The sequence below is a fragment of the Sus scrofa genome, chromosome 15 (genome assembly GCF_054392235.1).
Source record: "Sus scrofa isolate SSC_HxYL_T2T_F1_AM1 chromosome 15, Sscrofa_HxYL_maternal_Yorkshire_Landrace_v2.0, whole genome shotgun sequence".
NCBI classification, from domain to species: domain Eukaryota; kingdom Metazoa; phylum Chordata; class Mammalia; order Artiodactyla; family Suidae; genus Sus; species Sus scrofa.
In genome coordinates this window covers 16,665,415-16,684,029 of record NC_139397.1, presented here as the reverse complement: position 1 = coordinate 16,684,029, position 18,615 = coordinate 16,665,415, and the positions used below count along the sequence as shown (strand labels likewise).

Sequence of the window (18,615 nt, the reverse complement as noted above, 5' to 3'; positions counted from 1 at the left end):
AGAGCGAGCAGTTCTTTTTCCCTTTGATGTATAGGAAGCAAAACTGTGGCTAGTGGTAATTTCTTCACAATACTAGTCACCAACACTTTTGAGTGCCTTGCATTTGCCAGGAATCATGCCATCAAAACCCACTTAGTGGTCCTTACCAGCTGATATACTTAGCACAGATTTATCTGAGGCGCCAGACGGTGCAGCCTGCAAGACTGGTAGCAAGGATACTTGGTAAGCCTTGTTTTGTTAGTTCTTCCAGACTTTGGTAAAATCTCCAAAATACACCCAGTCAATCCTAATTTATATTTTGGATTTCTCATCTTGACCCTGGAGAGGACTATTGGACCACTGAGAGAGCAAAAGCAAGCAAGTCCCTGGGCCTCTCCTTCCCTCCGAAAAAGGCTTCAGAAATTCCAAACCCTGGGGAGGCGTTTCTTTGGCAGGAGGGGCTGAGGTATTCTAGGGGCTTGGCTTCCCTGGGCTTTTTGTTGGAATCGGTCCTTGTTCTGGAAAGGGAACAAATCTGGGACTGTGCCTTGAAAATAGAGACCTTGTAGCCTTCCTCCAGGTAAAGTTATAATGGTGACTGGGTGCCCTGAGGCTTTATCAGCCTTTAAGCTTCCCCCACCACAGCCCATCCTTGTTAATTGCAAATACTTGTAACACAGCTGTCCTAGTAAGACCTTAAGCCTGATAAAGCCTCACTCCTCTATTAAGATTGTAACTGTACACTTCACTCGTGCTGTCACATTTTTGTCAGTTTGAAGACTCTGAATCAGAAAAGTATGCTGACTGAATTTACCTAGCAGATTAGTTATCTGGATTGGCTCAGAGCCCATGAATAGAAATATTAATCCCTGGGTTGTCTTAAATACCTAGGGCAATTCATGGGGACAGCTTAATCCGGAGTGCTATGTGGATTCCATTCTCACTTGTTAATTAACAAGCTCTTTTGAGAACTTGAGATACTGAAGCTGAACACCTGACTCTAAGGTGACTCCGGGATGTTATTATCTTAAAGCTGGTCTAATCATTAATGTACAGGAGCATCTAAAGTTAGATTAGGTTTAGAAAAATTCATCCATGTAAGCCAATTTGTTTGATGTTCAGGACCAAGCAAAATGAAACCATTATAATAAAGGCCAGAATAGTGGTTACCACTGGTAAAAGTGAGGACAGGGCAGAGGCAGGAGCTTTCTGGAGTGTAGGGAATGTTCTATATCTTGCTCTGGTGGGAGTTACACAAAGACATACATGTGTACAAATTCATGGAGCTATATACATCATGAAAAAGAAAAATATTCTCATCTAAGAGTCTATGCCATCATCTCTAAGCCCACAGACTTTGTTAAAGATTCTCAGTGTAAACCTTTGCAGGGTTTTAAGATTGTGTAGGGAGTTACTCAGTGAGATTTGTACTTCGAAGAGCTCTCTCTGGTTGTTGTTGGAGAAAGGATGGGGGAAAGAGTGAAAGTGGGGACAGTGGTTTAGGAGGCTGGTCCAGCAGTCCAGCAGGAGACAGTGGACACTTGAATTAGATGGTGGTGGCAGGGAGAGAAGGGGGTGGTGGGATGGATGGGGTGCAGGAGAAGGAGGTGTTGAGGAAGACTCCCAAGAGTCCAGCATAGCAGCGTGGATGGAAGCGCCATTGCCTGGAGATCAAGACCTCAGCTAGAGATGTGTTAAGTTTCAGATGCCTGTGAGCCAGCCTGAGAGATGACAGGCAGGTGATTAAGTAAATGAGTCTGGAGCCAAAAAATAGATCTGTGCTGAAGTTATAAATGAGTGAGTTGCTGCTGTGGTATTTAAAGCCATGGGAATGCGTGAGATCACTTGGGCAAAAGCATAGAGTTGGAAGAAGAGCAATTCCAGGACTCTGCCCTGGGCAATTGCTGTGTTTAGAGGTCAGAGAGGGGAGGAGTCAGAAACAGAGGCTAAATGGGTGTGCAAGGGAGGTAGGACTGCAAGGAGACTGTGATGCTAGGTGAGGAAGGAGTGGTCCTCGGAGCAGGGAGTGGTCACCTGTGGTGGATGCTGTTGAAAGTTAAGTGGAGCACTGAAATTTTCAAGTGGATTTAGCAGCAGGGACATCATGGTCACATCAGCAAGAATGGCTTGCTCGGAGGGGTGGTGGTAGAAGCGACCGAAAAGACAGATTTGCTTTTCCATGCAGGTTTGTTGCTCTAGCTGTAGATTCAAAATAGCCTTCCTAATGTAACAATTGCGTGACAACATTTAAGTTTAATTCTAGAGTACAACGTAAAAGGTATTAATTGGGGTCCCAATTTCTTATTTGTATTAGTGAAAGAAATTGAACTTAGAAAATGCTGTGGAAAATTATTTTTGAATTCATATATTTTACAGTAGGATTTTTACTTTTTATTTTTTAACTTTTTAATTAATTTTTTAGGGCTACAACTCGCAGCATATAGACGTTTCCAAGCCAGGGGTCAAATCAGAGTTGTAGCTGCCAGCCTACAGCACAGCCACAGCAACGCCAGATCCAAGCTGCATCTGTGACCTACACCACAACTCACGGCAACACCGAATCCTTAATCCACTGAGCGGGGCCAGGGATAGAACCCCCATCCTCATGGATACTAGTCAGGTTGTTTCTGCTGATCCACAATGGGAACTCCTCAATAGGATTTTTTTTTTTTTTTTTTTCAGGGCTGCACCCACCACATACGGAGTTTCCCAGGCCAGGGGTCTAATCAGAGCTGTAGCCGCTGGCCTATACCACAGCCACAGCAATGCAGATCCTTAACCCACTGAGCAAGGCCAGAGAGTGAACCCACAACCTCATGGTTGCTAGTTGGATTCATTTCTGCTGCGTCATGATGGGAACTCCCTCGGCTGGATTTTTAAAGAAGTCATTTCCATGGTCCATTCCTCCCCCACCCTGCAGAAATGAATTGCATGATACTTGAGGCATGTTGCTTTAAAGGACAAAGTCTTGAGTGAGCTTTCTTGGGACAGTCAGAATTTTTCCAGCTGATATTAAGGCTAAGAATCCCTCTAGGCTAAAAGGACCAGCATCTTTTCTTAAACCTATTACATAGAAAGAAACCAGGACAGTCAGTACTTAATGCCACACTATTTCAAAGGTCAAAACATACTGTTTTGTTAACTTAAATACATCAGCTGAAAAAAAGGGAGGGGTGTCTCAAAATCGTGCCCAGGTCTTCACTATAGGAAGTATTTTGTGTATATGATGCTTTGGTCGTAACATTGAAAAAGAGGTAGAAGTATGACTCTTACATCCTGGAGGGTCCTGGCATCTGAGTGTTCCACAATTCTGGGAATGAAGGCAACAATTTGGGTATTACCTAGAGCCCAGCAAGTAGTGGCTGCCCAAGGGATAGCAAATGTTGAATAATATTACGAACCCACCCCTGACAATCTCCTTTCTTTTGCTTTCTTTCTGAGTCGTAGGCTCTTAAGAGAAATGATCTGTATTAAATTTCATATTCTTTTTCCACTTAGGAGATTTCTGCTGAGAATTGTAAGGTTAAAATTATAGTGAGTTTTTTATATACTTAGGTCAAGGGGGAGTTTTAACATCCTGCTTAGTAGGAAAGTGGCACATATTAGGCTTTTTACTATAGGTGGTTCATAGTTTTAGGATGAAATTTGGTTTTACAGTATAGCCACATTTATTAAATATTATATATAGAGAGATTATATAGAGATATAGATATATTTTCTATCTTTCCCCCTACCTACCACTTCCCGCTGTTTTTGCACAAATCTCCTTCTCATACACACAGGTACACCATTTTTATTTGGGGATCCATTACTTCTTCCATACCCCTTATTGCTGTCAAAACCACATGGGCTGAAGTCTGGACAGACACGTCTCCTTACCCTCTGTGTGTGGTTGGAAAACTTTTTTTTTTTCTGAATAAAAAAGATTCTACTGGGATTCCCACTGTGGCGCAATGGGATTGGTGGCATCTCTGCAACATCAGGACACAGGTTCCAACCCCAGCTCAGTACTGTGGTTGGTGTTGCCGCAGCTGCGGCATAGGTCTCAGATCTGATCCTTGGCCTAGGAACTCCATATGCCACAGGGTGGCCAAAAAAGGGGGAAAAAAAAAAGATTCTACTTCCTAAAAAGAAGAAAAAACACTTACATGTGTAATTATATATTATATAATTATCAAATATTATATCTATTTGGTTTTTCTTTTCTTTTTCACATGGGCTAGGTTGACCAAGGAGAGAATGGAGTGAGGAGCTTAATTGGCTCTGGAACTATGCCAGGATTTCAGGAAATGTTGGATGTCTAGCTTGGTCCAGGTGAGCTTGAGTCTCCAAGGATCTAGAGAGACTTGGGAGATCATCTGTGACCCATCAGAAGAGATATTTCACAAACCTCAGGGTTTACTTTAGGTTAGAATGTATGTTTTTCCTAGATGGAAGTGGAACATGTGTGTATTTATTTTGGAGATGGCCAAAACAGGACTTGCCTGATTTCTTGAGGATTTTTCATTAGTGTGAAGGAATCTTGCAAGTACTCATGTGTCATTTTTGACATGTAGGTGATATCAGGCTAAACCCTTCTGAGACTTGGTGAGGCTGTCATGGAGCTGTTGGGATGTGGGTGGGAGCAGGGAGAGACCTGAGTGAGAGCTTTCTTTTCCTCTGAAGGCCAGTTGATGATGAGAATGATGCCTGCTGGGTTTTGGTCACAAGCTAACAATGTGGTCCTGCCCTGTCTTTTTTTTTTTTTTTTTTTTTAATTCCTTTTAGGGCTGCACCTGCATACGGAAGTTCCCCAGCGAGGGGTCAACCTTCCCTGGCTAAGGGTCAACTGAGAGCTACAGTTTCCAGCTTACACCACAGTCACAGCAACACCAGAGCTGAGCTGCATCTGTGACCTATGCCACAGCTTGCATCAGCATGGAAGCCTTAGCCCACTGAGCAAGGCCGGGGATTGAACCCTCATTTTCATGGCTACTAGTCATGTTCTCAATCCACTGAGCCACAACAGGAACTCCCCGCTATCTGTCTTGGCATCATGAAAATGAAGCCCAGAAGGTTTACGTGTGTTCTGTGACCCTGGGGTCCCAACAGTCTCAAATGAGATTTGGAAATGTATCTTTTCTATCCAGAATCAGGAGAGCTGAGTTCTCCTGCTGCTAGCTCTTGGTAGACTCTTGTTTCCCTGCATCTTCCACTCTGCCTTCTTGCAGACCCTCTGTTATAAATGATACCAAGACATTTGAAAGTCCTTCCCAAATGCCAGGAAGGGATCACTTTGTTACTGTTATCGCTGTTGTTATTATTACTGTTACTGTTGTGGCAGAGAGGTGAGAAATTGGGTTTGACAGGTAGAAGAGGGGGGGCTCCAACCAGAGAGTGTAGCTGGATGCAGGGAAGCCCTGAGGCTAAGATGTGAGAGAGCTGTGCAGGATATTACTGATGAGAACAATGCCATACATATGCAAAGCATACAGAACTGGGCATCTGGTTCCAAAAGTGCTACCATTGCAAAATTACAATTGCAGCATTTTCTCAGTACAGAAGCCAAGTGTTATTGCAGCCCTGAGAGGAGGCAGCTGAGCTGGAGATAGTGAACACACCTAAACAAACACCGTCCAGGATGAAGCTGCAAAAACAGAAAAGGGCTGCCTGCTGGCATGGAAAGCGCCCTGGGGCTGCAACAACAGAAGCTGAGGTTGAGCAGTGTCTGCCTGGGCTGTGTGGTTTGCCCTGGCTCTGTTTTGGAGGCCTTGGGAAAACAGCCCTCTACAGATAAACTCTCCAGATTTGCAATCCAAAACCTGTACAAAAGAAATGGCTCTCCCAAACTTGGCAATGTTGAAGAGCTTCCTGGCTGCTAACTCACATTATGCAATCTCTTTGAGAGCCCCGAATCTCATCTGAATACTATTAATATAAATAGAGATCACTATCTCATCACCCACCCCACTGACCCCAATACTTTTTCCTTCCTTGCCTCTGAACTTGCAGGTCGGGCCCTTCTAATCTGGAAAACCCAACAGAGGGATGTTTAAAGGCCAAAGGCTTGAATCAGGTGAACCTAAACTCCTATCTGTAAAACGCTACTACTGATAACTCTTTGGCAGGAATGTTATGAGAATAAATGCAATTAATTTTATTATTTAACTGCAGTGTAAAAAGGTATTATCATTAGATGCCTACATATGTCAATGGTCTAATCATAATATGTGACTAGGTTCTCATCGTGTCCTGTGCACTGGCTTGCTGGCTTTGCTCACAATATCTCATAGTATTAATCCAAGATTACACAGCACATACGGAGCAGAACTGAGATTTGAAGTCCTTAGAACTGACAGCAGAGACCCCATGTAACCATTGCTACTGTCCCTTCATTTGGAATCTGATTTGATAGATGCAGTACTAAATTCATTTAATTAAGTATAGAGCAGTCTAGAGCTTGTGTGTTCTTCTCTTTGGGTTTTATTTAAACTGTCCATGGTGCAGTAACCAAACACTGTCCCATCCTGCCTCCTTTGTCCCACGGTGTCAGGAGATGGCATTAAATTTCACCTCCACCATGCATGGTTATGCGTATATGAACTATTCACTGTGGGGTTCCAGTGTCTTAACTGGGTTTCAGACCACTACCACTAAGAAAACTGATGGCCCCTGATTTAAAGCTTTGTTTAATAAGAAAGATGAGAAGTCTGTTCTACTTCAAATTAGCCAGGTGGTTTTTCTGTAACAAAGTAGATGACTTAGTTGCTTGCTTTCTTTTCTTCTTTTTTTGGAAAATGCACTGTCCATTGGGTCTGGGTGCAAGGAGACAGTGCAGGAATCTGCCTGCTTTGCTTAATGACCTGAGAAAACCACAACTGCTGAACAAGCCCTGGGTTGCAGTGGGCACGGTGCTCAGGAGCTGCTCTGTCAGACTTTAAGTGATGCTGCAAGAGGCAAGAGTGGGCTCTAACCTTTGGAAGGCACAGCGGCTCTCACAGGCCCAGCAGTAATGTGAGGGTAGAAAAGCAAAGCAAGGGAAACTAACTATGTTAGGGCTCCTCTGGTCCTTCCAACCTCCCCATCATCATCTTTGCTGGCTTTATTGTTATTTTTGCCCTGGAGACTCCCTCGGCTCTGGCTCTGCGTTCACTCTTCACACATGCACTAAGCATCTCCCAGGCCCCGGGCCCTGAACCTGGCCCGGGGGATCCAGTAAGACAGAATTCATATCTACATTTTGTCTGGCTCTGCATTCGCTCATCACACATGCACTAAGCATCTCCCAGGCCCCAGGCCCTGAACCTGGCCCCGGGGATCCAGTAAGACAGAATTCATATCTACATTTTGTCTGGCTCTGCATTCGCTCATCACACATGCACTAAGCATCTCCCAGGCCCCGGGCCCTGAACCTGGCCCGGGGGATCCAGTAAGACAGAATTCATATCTACATTTTGTCTGGCTCTGCGTTCACTCTTCACACATGCACTAAGCATCTCCCAGGCCCCGGGCCCTGAGACCGGCCTTGGGGATCCAATAAGACAGAGATCATATCTACATTTTGTCTCTGCTGTTTTCTAGGCAGTTTCTAAAGCTGTAGATGCCTAATACTCATTCTTGGCAATGACTCTCCCATGTGGACTTCCTGGTAAGAATCAAAGAAGCTTATTTGATCGAACTTTTAATTACAGTACTTGTCCTATTATTTCATTTTAGTTCTCTTGTTTTTAAGTGGTCAGTTTAGCAGCAATATTTTAACTTATCCTAATATTTCACTATGTTTTTAACAAATAATTTTTGAATGCCTGTTATATGCAAGGTACCACATGGCTCCTGTTTCTGATGAGTGATTTTTTGATGTGCACAGATCTTTTAAGTGAGAGTTTGCAGAAATTAAGAGGGAAGTTTTGTTCTCCACAATCTCTCATGCATTTAATGAGCTGGCCATCTTATTTTGTCCCCTTCTATGATATAGCCCCTTCGGTCACCCTGAGCAGCCCCAGAGGGAGGGGCAACCCGCCATCTCCATCACTCGAACATACTCTTCCTCCGTTTATTATAGGGCCCGTCTTCCCAGCTTTGCATTGTTGGTTTGTCTTGCAATACATGTCTTACTGCCCCATCCAGGAATCTCATGCCTACACTTTGGTTTTCTCTACAATGTTTAGCAAAGTGTCTTGCAAGGAATACAGATACACTGAAAGTACTGGTTGCCTGGATTAAATGATTTTTGTAAGAAAATGATTCTTTTTGAAGATACCAAACAGGAAACATTGTTATGACCTCATGGGCTATTGGAAGAAGATATTTATTCACTGAATTGTCAGAAGGCTGTTGTCTAAGGGAGCTTTGGGCATTTTGTAAACCAGAGTTTGGGTTGGGTCGAGCATGAAGAAGGGTGTGCCTCTGTGGAACCTGAGTTCCCTGAACTCCAGGGCAGAAAGGACATCCTCAGAGAGGAAATTCAGGCTGCAGCCCAGGAGGAAGAGGGAGGTGGAAGAAGCAGAGACCATCAGGCACCACTGAGACCTGTGTATTGACAGACATTCACCTTGGGCCTTCTGTACAAAATGGTTAAACCACCAGAAGGCTGATCTTTATAAGCTGCTGACCTTAAATGTTTAAGGGTAAAATTCAGAATAAAAAAATACCTTACCAAAGGTTGCCCAGTGCCTGGTGGAGTGGAATAGACCTTCATTTAAAAATTAATACTGGTGGAGTTCGTGGCTCAGTGGTTTACAAACCTGACTAGTATCCATGAGGACATGGGTTCGATCCCTGGCCTTGCTCAGTGGGTTAAGGATCTGGCATTGCTATGAGCTGTGCTATAGGTCGCAGATGCGGCTCGGATCTGGTGTTGCTGTGGCTGTGGCTTAGGCCAGCGGCTGCAGCTCCAATCGGACCTCTAGCCTGGGAACCTCCATATGCCATGGGTGCAGCCCAGAAAAGGCAAAAATAGATAAATAAATATAAAAATTGATATTTGAAAATCTAGATAAGCCTCTTACCAGGTTCAACCAAAATTAGCAGTAGGGGAATTTATTCTTGTGTTGTGATTAAGCTTATCTTTGTGGGTTTGTGCCTTCTCTGCTTCTCAAGAGGGAAGGAACCTTGCCCTGAGCTTGACTATGGCTTGATCAGGTGGTCCTTGAGGTTACAATATCTCTCAGGATTGGTTGTGTCTTTTAGAAAACAGGAATGCTGTCTTCTTGCCTACTTCAGAGAAAGGGAGTTGACTAGGAATCTGAAATCCTTTATGGCCAGTAGCTGTGATTCTATAATTTACATTAATTCAGCAGGTATTTACCAAGTGTAACCTACTAAATGCCAGGCATTTAGTGCCAGATGTATAGCAGGGAACAAGCAGACAGAACCCCTATCCTTGAGAAGCTTATATCTGCAGGAGAACGGGAGACAGACATTAAGCAAAATAAATCAGTAAATGATATTTCATATTTGATGGTGCAAAGTCAGTACTATAGAGAACTATCTAAAAATAAAGTAGAGCGGGAGGATGGGGAGAGATTTGCAGTTTTAAACAAGGCCAGGGAAGATTCTACCAAAAAGGTGACTTTGCACAGAAACTTGATGGAGGTGAGGAACCAAACCATATGGATCTCTGGGGAAAGAGCATTTCTGATGGGGAAAGAGCAAGTGCAAATGCCCTGGGGCAGGAGCTTGCTGGCAAGTTTGAGAAATGGCGATGAAGTGATCAGGTGAGAGTGATAGGAGGTGAAATCGGAAAGGTAATGAGAAGGGGCTGGATTACATTGTGTCTTGAAGCCTTTGGGAATAACTCTGGATTTTGCTCTGACTGAGAAAGAGTCACAAGAGGGTTCTAAGCAGAGGGAGGACATTAACTGATGTGTCTTTTAAAAGAATCGCTACCTGCTATTCTGAGATTGTGGCTAGGCAGAGGGTGGAAGCAGGGACCCCAGGTGGGAGCCTATAGGCTAGTGCAACATTCCAGATAAGAGGTGGCGGTGGCAGAGGAGTGGTTGAGAAGAGGTCAGAAGCTGGATATATTTTGAAGATTTGCAGATGGTTAGGGTGTAGGTGTGAGACTAAGAGCAGAGTCAAGGATTTTGATACATTTGGACCTGAGTGACTGGTTAGATGGATGGTCATTAGCAGGTGTTGGGCACCAAGAGAGTACAGCAGACAGATCAATAGTTCCATGTTAGCTTTACTTTTTCTATGTATGTTAGACCTCCAGCAGGAAATGTTGAGTAGATAGTCAGATACGGGAGGTATGCAGTTCAGTGGAGACATTTGGGCTGAAAATATACAGTTTTGAATCATGAACAAGGAGATGATATTTATAAGCCGTCTTCCTGGAAGAGATCACCAAGGAATCAGGGCATTTTAGAAAAGAGAAGAGGTTGTTTTTTTTTTTTTTTTTTTTTAATCTTTTGTCTTTTTTAGGGTCGCCCCACGGCATATGGAGGTTCTCAGGCCATGGGTCAAATTGGAGCTGTAGCCACCGGCCTACACCACAGCCACAGCAATGCAGGATCTGAGCTGCGTCTGCTACCTATATCACAGCTCACAGCAACGCCGGATCCTTAACCCACTGGGCGAGGCCAGGAATCGAACCCGAGACCTCATGGATGCTAGTCGGGTTCGTTAACTGCAGCACCACGCCGGGAACTCCTAGAAAAGAGACGAGGTCTAAGGGCTGACCTTTGGGACTTGAGTCTGGGATAGGGAGGAGGAAACAGCAATGGAAAGTGAGAAAAAGCAACCATTGTAAAAGAGAGAAAGCCAGGACAGCGGGGTGTCCCAGTGGCCAGGTGAAGAGAGCTTTTGAGGAAGAGGCAATGAGTTGTGACAGATGCTGAGAGTAGGTCATGTAAGACGACAACTGAAAATTGCCCAGTGGAATCAGCTCCCCAGAGGTCACCGGTGGCCTTGATGGGAACTGTTTTGGAGAATGAAGGGGGAGATGCTTATTTGGAAGGACTTGAAAACAGAATGGAAGGAAAGGAACTGGAGACAAGAATAAATGACTCTTGCAGAGTTTTGCTGTAAAAGAAAGAAGATAATAGGTTGGTAGTTCACAGGGGAACTGGAGTCAGAGGGCTCTATTTTGTTGTTTTGTATTGGGGGTTTAGATGGATACAAACACAGAAGGTTTGTTTGCTGCTAGTACTGATCTGGTGGAGCAATCAATTGTATCGAGGGCAGAATTGCTGGAATGTAGTTAGCGAGTATGTGGGAGGAGATAGAATCTCCTGGAGAGGGTGTCCTGTTTTAGGAACATGGACATTGCATCCCTGTAGCAGGTGCGGGGCTAAGTGTTTGGGCACAGATTCTGCCGGGTGGATACAGGTGATAGCAGGAGCATGGGGAAGCTCTTTTCTGGTTTCATCAGATTTCTCCGTGAGAAGCAGGTCACCCACAGACAGTGATGCTAGGGTAGAGGTGGTAGATTTTTGAAGAGAAAAGAGAAGGTATAACATTGTCATCCAGGAGACTGGGAGCGAAAGGGGACTAAGGTGTAACACTCCAGACTGATTTCTAATGCCAGTGGAAGTTATTATCAACCACTTAATTTATGACATATTATTATCAGATTGCTGTATCAATGCGCATTTGTCAGTCCTGTTCCATCTACTAAGTACTAAGTATGCTGATCAGCCTGACAAGGGATGACAGAGAGGTGAGGTGACAGAGAAAGTCAGGTGCGCAAAATCACACAGCTTGGAGTAAAATTTTGTGGGAATTCTAGAACTGTGTCTAGAACTCCTTTCCTCCATTAAGCTTCTATTTTTTTTTAATGAGTGTTCATTACTAATGATTTCCAGGTATGAAAGTCCTTCACAGGATCTGTATTTTTCCTTGTGTTTTATTACTCTGAATAGTCCTAGACAGAAAAGATTAAATAGTCTTTGTCCATCCTTATATGAGTTTCATCATCTTTAGCTGTGGTCCAGCGTATAGTGAGTTTAATGATGAGAAAATCCTCGCAGATTTAAAAAATGAAATCTACTTAACTTAATAGGAAAAACATAGCCTTGTTAATGGAAATTCTGGTTGCTCTCCAGATCATAAATACATTTTTAGAAATACTTTTTTTAACATGGAAAGTTGTAATTTCCTTAAGTGCAAAGTATTGTTATAAATAGGAATAAGGAATGAAATTATTCTTCTTACTCTGCAGTCATAGCTCATATGATGTTAATTGTGCCATATGCATAAGTAATACTACAGTAAAATATCTCTCATTTTCCCTTAGGTATGCTTAGAATTTCTAAGGTGGAATTGATTATTTTCCTGTTGTATCAGAAGCAGTTTAATCAATTCTGACTTCTACATCTCTCCCTCAAAATGCTGACTCCTTGAAACAAACTCTTCAACCTACTCCACTTTCTGCATATTTACTTGCTTCTTTTCACCCTCTTTTAGACCTAGGTCTGTGGCCCCAAATTGTATTTGCAAAACTCACACTGACATCAGTCAATATCCCAGTTGAGTGTTACTGACTCTACCATAAATTTCTGGAGTTCCTGAATCTCTCAACAGCTTGATTCAAATCTCATGTAATCTTTACTTGGTGGAGAACAACTTAGCTATGCACAAATATTAGTCATACATAAAACCTGTGTATTGAATTGAAACTATTCAGAATGTCTATAGAAGAATAGCAGATACTAAATGGATAGGCTGTTATAGTACTGTTACTTAATTTAAGAGAAAGTTATGAAAATATTGTGGACTGATCTCAGCCGGAATTCTTTCAGACAGACTAGGTTTTCATATTTTGTTAATACTTTACATATTGATTTTGCCTGGTTGCAAGGCAATGCACTTTTAGTTAAAGAGAGTCTTCTTTTTTTTTTTTTTTTTTTTTTTTTTTTTTTTTTTTTTTTTTGTCTTTTTGCCTTTTCTAGGGCTGCTCCCCCAGCATATGGAGGTTCCCAGGCTAGGGGTCGAATCGGAGCTACAGCTGTTGGCCTATGCCATGATGGGAACTCCAAGAGAGTCTATTAAAAAGAGTTTTTGCTGATCTTTTAAAATATTTTCCAAGGAAAATGGTAAGAATAAAAAGGTTTAAATGTAAATATCTGGTTTATAAAGAAAGTATTCCAGTGAATGGGCTTTTTGGTGTATTTTTTATTGTGGTAACAATATATAACATAAAATTGACCTTTTAAAAAGGTCACACCAGCAGCATGTGGAGGTTCCAAGGCTAGGGGTTGAATCAGAGCTGCAGCTGCTGGCCTACACCACAGTCACAGCAATTCAGGATCCACGCTGCTTCTGTGACCTACACCACAGCTCATGGCAATGCTGGATCCTTAACCCATTGAGTGAGGAATGGAACCTGTGTCCTCATGGCTGCTAGTCAGATTTGTTAACTGCTGAGCCATGATGGGAACTCCTAAAATTGACCGTTTTAACCATTTTAAATGTATAATTCAGTGGCATTAACTGTATCCACAAGGTTGTGCAACCATCACTGCTGTTCCACTACCAAAACATTTTGTTAGCCCAAGCCTAGTAAGTGCTAAAATTTAAATTACATGAAAATATTAAAAGTTTTCTATACCAACTGACTCACCTGGAATAAAGCCTCAAATTTTAATAGGTCATTTAATGTGTTTTAGGTCAAAAGCTATTCAGTATGAGTGTTCATTTGGTAATATGCTCATTTCTTACTAGGTTGAGCTTGACCACATCTTTGGTCTGCTTGATTATTGCTAAAATTCAGCTTTTTCAGGTAAGGTGATTGGTTTTATGAGCCTGCCCTTAATCCTTTTATCAAAGCACCACAAAATTAAACTCAACATCTGTTAGTTTAACATCAAAGTGATGTGACAATCATGTGTGTTGCCACATGTACAGTCCAAAGATCAAAGTCAGTTCAGTTTAAAGAGACCCCAGATGACAGATGGCCAAAGGAAGCCGTTCATGGAAACTCAAATGAGAGAAACATTTATCTTATCTGGTCATTATGGGTCCAAACCTCCCATGAACTGTGTAAATACCATAGAATGGAATCAGTTTGGTAAATTATGATGAACTGAGTCTACTTTGAGCAAATTTATAACTTCTCATTTTCAACCACCAATGCATCTGCTTTGAGATAGCAGGGGTGATGACTTCCTGGTAACTGATGATAGTTAACCAGTAAATAATAAAAATGAGTTTTCCTACTTATGGTGTGCTTGCCACGATCTGTATTTCTCTCTCCACTTACACAACAGGTATTGATCCTTAAGCGATTCAAATTAGGTGCTATTTCTTTTGTGATGCTTCCCCAACTGTTGTAGTCAGTCATTGAATCTTCTTAGTGCTCCGATAGTACTCTGCAAAAAATCCATATTGCAGCAAATATCACATTAAATTCTCACTTCCTCTGTCCTCTGAGCTTCTCAGGGGTAGGCGCTATGGCTTATTTTTACTTGTATTCCCACTACAGTTCCTAGCAAGCAGTAAAAACCTATGAAATGTTGACTGACTGAATGCATGAAGTAATCAATTTAAATTTCTGTGCTGGAGTTTTCATTTTTTGACAGTGCCTCAATTATAAGATGTGGATATTTTATTTACTAAGGCAATTGGTAAAATATATAGGATCCAATTTTGTGTTGACATGAAATTGTGACGTAAACTGAAGACAAAATATTCTTATCACAAACTCCTGCCCATGACCATAGAAAGCTCACAATGGCATCCTCTATAGAAATTTTTGGATGACTGCATTTGTCATGAGAGTTGAGAAAGCACTAGCTGGGAATATATCTCCTCCAGGTCCTGTGGCCGAGTGTGAAATCTTCATCATCTACTTTATGCCTGGTCCCAGTTCCAGGCACTGTCAGGGAAGCATTCCACATAACATGGTTCTTGCCACGGTTGGGTGCAAGTGTTGGCCTGGTCACTAGCTCTACAGAGGAAATTACAGCACCAATGAAATAGCCTGTCTTGCAATGTCACCATGAATCTTTGTGACTAGACTGTGGAGCTTCCCTTACTCTTCATGAGGCTCTGTCCATGTGCAATATAGCATCCTTCTACCTTCCTGTGGCTTCATGGAACCCATTCTCTCATTTTCCCTCTCTCCCCTTCAGTTCTCTTCAGGTCCCTCTTTGCCCAAAAGTGAGCTCATGAAATTCTAGGTGGCAGAGTGTGAACAAGTGACCATGGGTGTTCATAAGCGCCTTGTTTCATTCACTGAGACCAGTCTTGCAGCATTCAGAGCAGAAGCATCTGAAAGGCACGTTGCTTTCCCTAACCTCTCAAGAGGACAAACCCAGCAAGGAGTATCAGATTTATCTGGGTTTCACAGTATTTATCAGAGATAAGCCCTTCTGTTGTGCAGAAGAAATGGGTGATTTAGATAACTAGTAACAGATGTGATAGTAACAGATTTAGATAACTAATAACAGACACATCCTGTCTGCATAAAGCTACCCGTGGTGACCTTTTTCTTAAGAATTCAGGGACTTAACTGGTCTTCCCAGCCAGGCAATTGGGGAGATTTATTTTCTTGGACTGAAATAAATGAATTTAAATTAAATTGGAAATAAGTAAATTTAGCAAAGTCAATTAGTCTTGTTCCATGCAGATACTGAAAATTTTCTATTCCCATGATTATTCAACAGAGAGATCAAACTTGTTTGTGTTCTTTGCAGAACAGAAGAGCCATGAGAAAGGGGAAGGGGGAAAGGGTTGATTTTTCTTTGGCACTTGCAAAAAAATCACACATCTATACTGAGGGGGCGAGGGGAGAGGAAGAGAGTGGACTGGAGAAGCACCTGCTTTGCAGAGTGGCGTGGCATGGGGCTCCCTTTTCAGGCATTGGACAGTTAAGGCAGCACTCGGATCTAGAATGTTGCCACTGTTCCCCAAACCATTGTTTGCCCAGTGTGGCTTAATGAACACATCTTGGCAAAAGATCAAGAATTTCTCCCTCTCCCCAAGCCTGTAATTAGCCATTATAATTGCCTATGTTTCCCCAAATGAAAATGTTCTTAAAACCAAAGCCATCTATTTTAACCATTTGAATCTTCTGTAAAAAGATAAATAGCATGTGGTGGAAGTTACCTGTTCTCGAAGAATGAAGACAAACCTGAACTTAGTGATAATTATAAGGAAAGATGAATCTTCAGAACAGTAATGGCAGGGTAGGATGTTTTACTTCCTATTGCACTTAGGTTTAGAGTGTCTTTGTTTCCATTACAGCCGCCCAGGAATTTCCCCCTCTTTGTAAGATGATTCTCAGATTTCTCATCTACCCTGTGCTTTAAATGTTAATAAAGCTCATTGACGTGGAGGGTCCAGATTTTCTGCTTCTCACCGATCTCATCTTCTTGCCTTCCGCTACTAGAAGCTTTTCTCTCCAAAAGAAGCCTGATTGCAACACATAGCCTTCAGCAGCAAGGGTGGAAACAGGTCCTTTATTATCAGACTCAGTCGCCACTCAGATACCTGCTTCCCAGGTGGAAGGTACTTACAGGCATATTCCAACCTGCTGAAAGGAAGGAGGAGGTTAGTACAGAATGATATTGGTAGTGAAGAACCATGCCTTTTAGCTGAGAGCTGACTCAGAAAATAGACACATGAGCACAAATCTGAAGACCAGTGGGATTTCTGAAAAGGGAAGGAAGGGATGTGAGATGCACTGTGGTCAGCACAGAGTGGGGGCTTCTGGTAAACCAAAACTAGTGTCCCCTCTCTTGATGACAGCTTGCCACCAATCAGCAGGTGGCTATGTGCAGTCCTCATGACATTTGCTACCTGTCGAGTATAAACAATGAAATAAATTGAGAACATAGAAATATGTTTTATCAAGACTTCAGATGTCTTCCAGTCATTTTTGCATGGAGTACACAAAATTAAGGCTTATCCATCAGCCTTCCTGCTCCAGTTACGAAGATATGGTGCCCTGCCCACAACCCATTATAACTGCAGGACCTTGTGCTGCCTAGAGGGGTTAGGGACTACATGGTAAAGGATGAGAGCAGGGAGTTCCCATCATGGTGCAGCAGAAACAAATCTGACTAGTATCCATGAGGATGCAGATTCTATACCTGACTTTGCTCAGTGGGTTGGGGGTCCAGCGTTGCTGTGAGCTCTCGTGGTGTAACGGTTGCAGATGTGGCTCGGATCCTGTGTGGATGTGGCTGTGGCCCGCAGCTGTAGCTCTGATTCCACCCCTAGCCTGGGAACCTCCATATGCCACAGGCACAGCCATAAAAAGCAAAACAAAACAAAACAAAAAAAGGATGAGAACAAATGGAAAATCTTGCTGCACTGAGTGTGACAGCAACACTGTCCCTCCAGCCACATTGAGATGCTTTTCCAGAAAGCCAACTACTTCTTTTGTTTGAGACTCTCTATTTTTGTAGTAGTTTTCAATTCCGATATGAACATCTAAACAAAAATATTTCTTCAAAATGAGTAGAATCTAGGGCAGATAGTGAGACTGGGTGTGGATAGTAAGAGAGTGAAGAAAATGTTTTAATACTTTTAATTCTGTGACTTTACTCCTCCTCATACTTCTCTCTCAGGTGAAATCATTTTGAGAAATCAAAATCCTTGTTGGGTTGCAGGTAGAAGGAAGCAAACTGGCATCTAATTACATTCCCTCTCAGACTTTGCCCTTTATTCAAATAACACCATTGTAAGTTCATTTCAATGATTCATTCTTTCATGTATTTAATAAATGTTCACATAAGATTTACCACACAGGGAGTTCCCTTCTGTGGCTCAGCAGTTAATGAACCCGACTAGCATCCATGAGTATGTGGGTTCGATCCCTGGCCCCTCTCAGTGGGTTAAGGATCTGGAGTTGCTGTGAGCTGTGGTGTAGGTTGCAGATGCTACTCAGATCCTGTGTTGCTGTGGCTGTGGTGTAGGCCAGCAGCTCCAGCTCCAGTTGGACCCCTAGCCTGGAAACCTCCATATGCTACAGGTGTGGCCCAAAAATACAAAAAAAAAAAAAAAAAAGATTTACTACATGGGAGGCACTGTGTCAGAGGCTGGTGATGCAAAGGTACACAGGAGAGGTATCAGGCTGGAGGAGCTCCTGGTGGTGTGGAGGCAGACCTACCAACAGTGGCTATAGCACTGCATGCTCTGAGAGTGACCTTAAGGAATCTGGGAAGAAGTGAGCAACTCAACAGGAAAATCCTGGGAAATGGTTTTTGAGGAGGAACCTGTTTGGACCGAAATAGAAAGATGGACATTCACTGGGAAGATAATGAGAATGAGACATTCACAGCAAGGGGAACAGGACAGGCAATTGTAGGTAGATGAGAGAATGTAGAGGGAGCATGAGTATACATAATGGAATAAATTGAGAAAATGGGAAGTTTTTTTTTGTTTTGTTTTGATCAAGACTTGGAGCATCTTCCTGTTCGTCTTGCATGAAGTACACAAAACCAAGGTTCATCCGTCAGTCACTTTTGACCCATGGAAGGTGGGGTCTAAATTGTAGATGGCCTTGGTGCTACACTAGGAGTCTGGATTCCTTCTAAGTATTTTATACAGAGCATCAAAGGATTTGGCGTTAGAAATCCCATGTCCATATTTGCATCCTGGAAAGTGTTTCGTTATAAATGACCGAGCCAGCTTAACTACCTATGCCAAAAGAGGATTTTTTTTTTTCTCGTGTAAGTGTGAGGTCTAACGGGTGTACTGGTTTCAGGT

At 42.6% G+C, this 18,615-nt stretch overlaps 1 protein-coding gene across 12 annotated transcripts in view; it reads left to right on the top strand.

Annotated features, from left to right (window-relative positions):
* The window catches only part of LYPD6 (LY6/PLAUR domain containing 6), a 115,608-nt gene that overhangs the window by 37,481 nt on the left and 59,512 nt on the right, over positions 1 to 18,615 (top strand). For 4 of the 12 annotated variants that reach the window (XM_084998660.1, XM_021074961.2, XM_084998658.1 and 1 more), the window contains one exon: positions 5,971 to 6,034. The exons of the other annotated variants lie outside the window; for them this stretch is intronic. The gene's annotated coding sequence lies outside the window, so the exon portion shown is untranslated. The remainder of the gene's footprint in view (positions 1 to 5,970; positions 6,035 to 18,615) is intronic. 12 annotated transcript variants of the gene reach the window in all.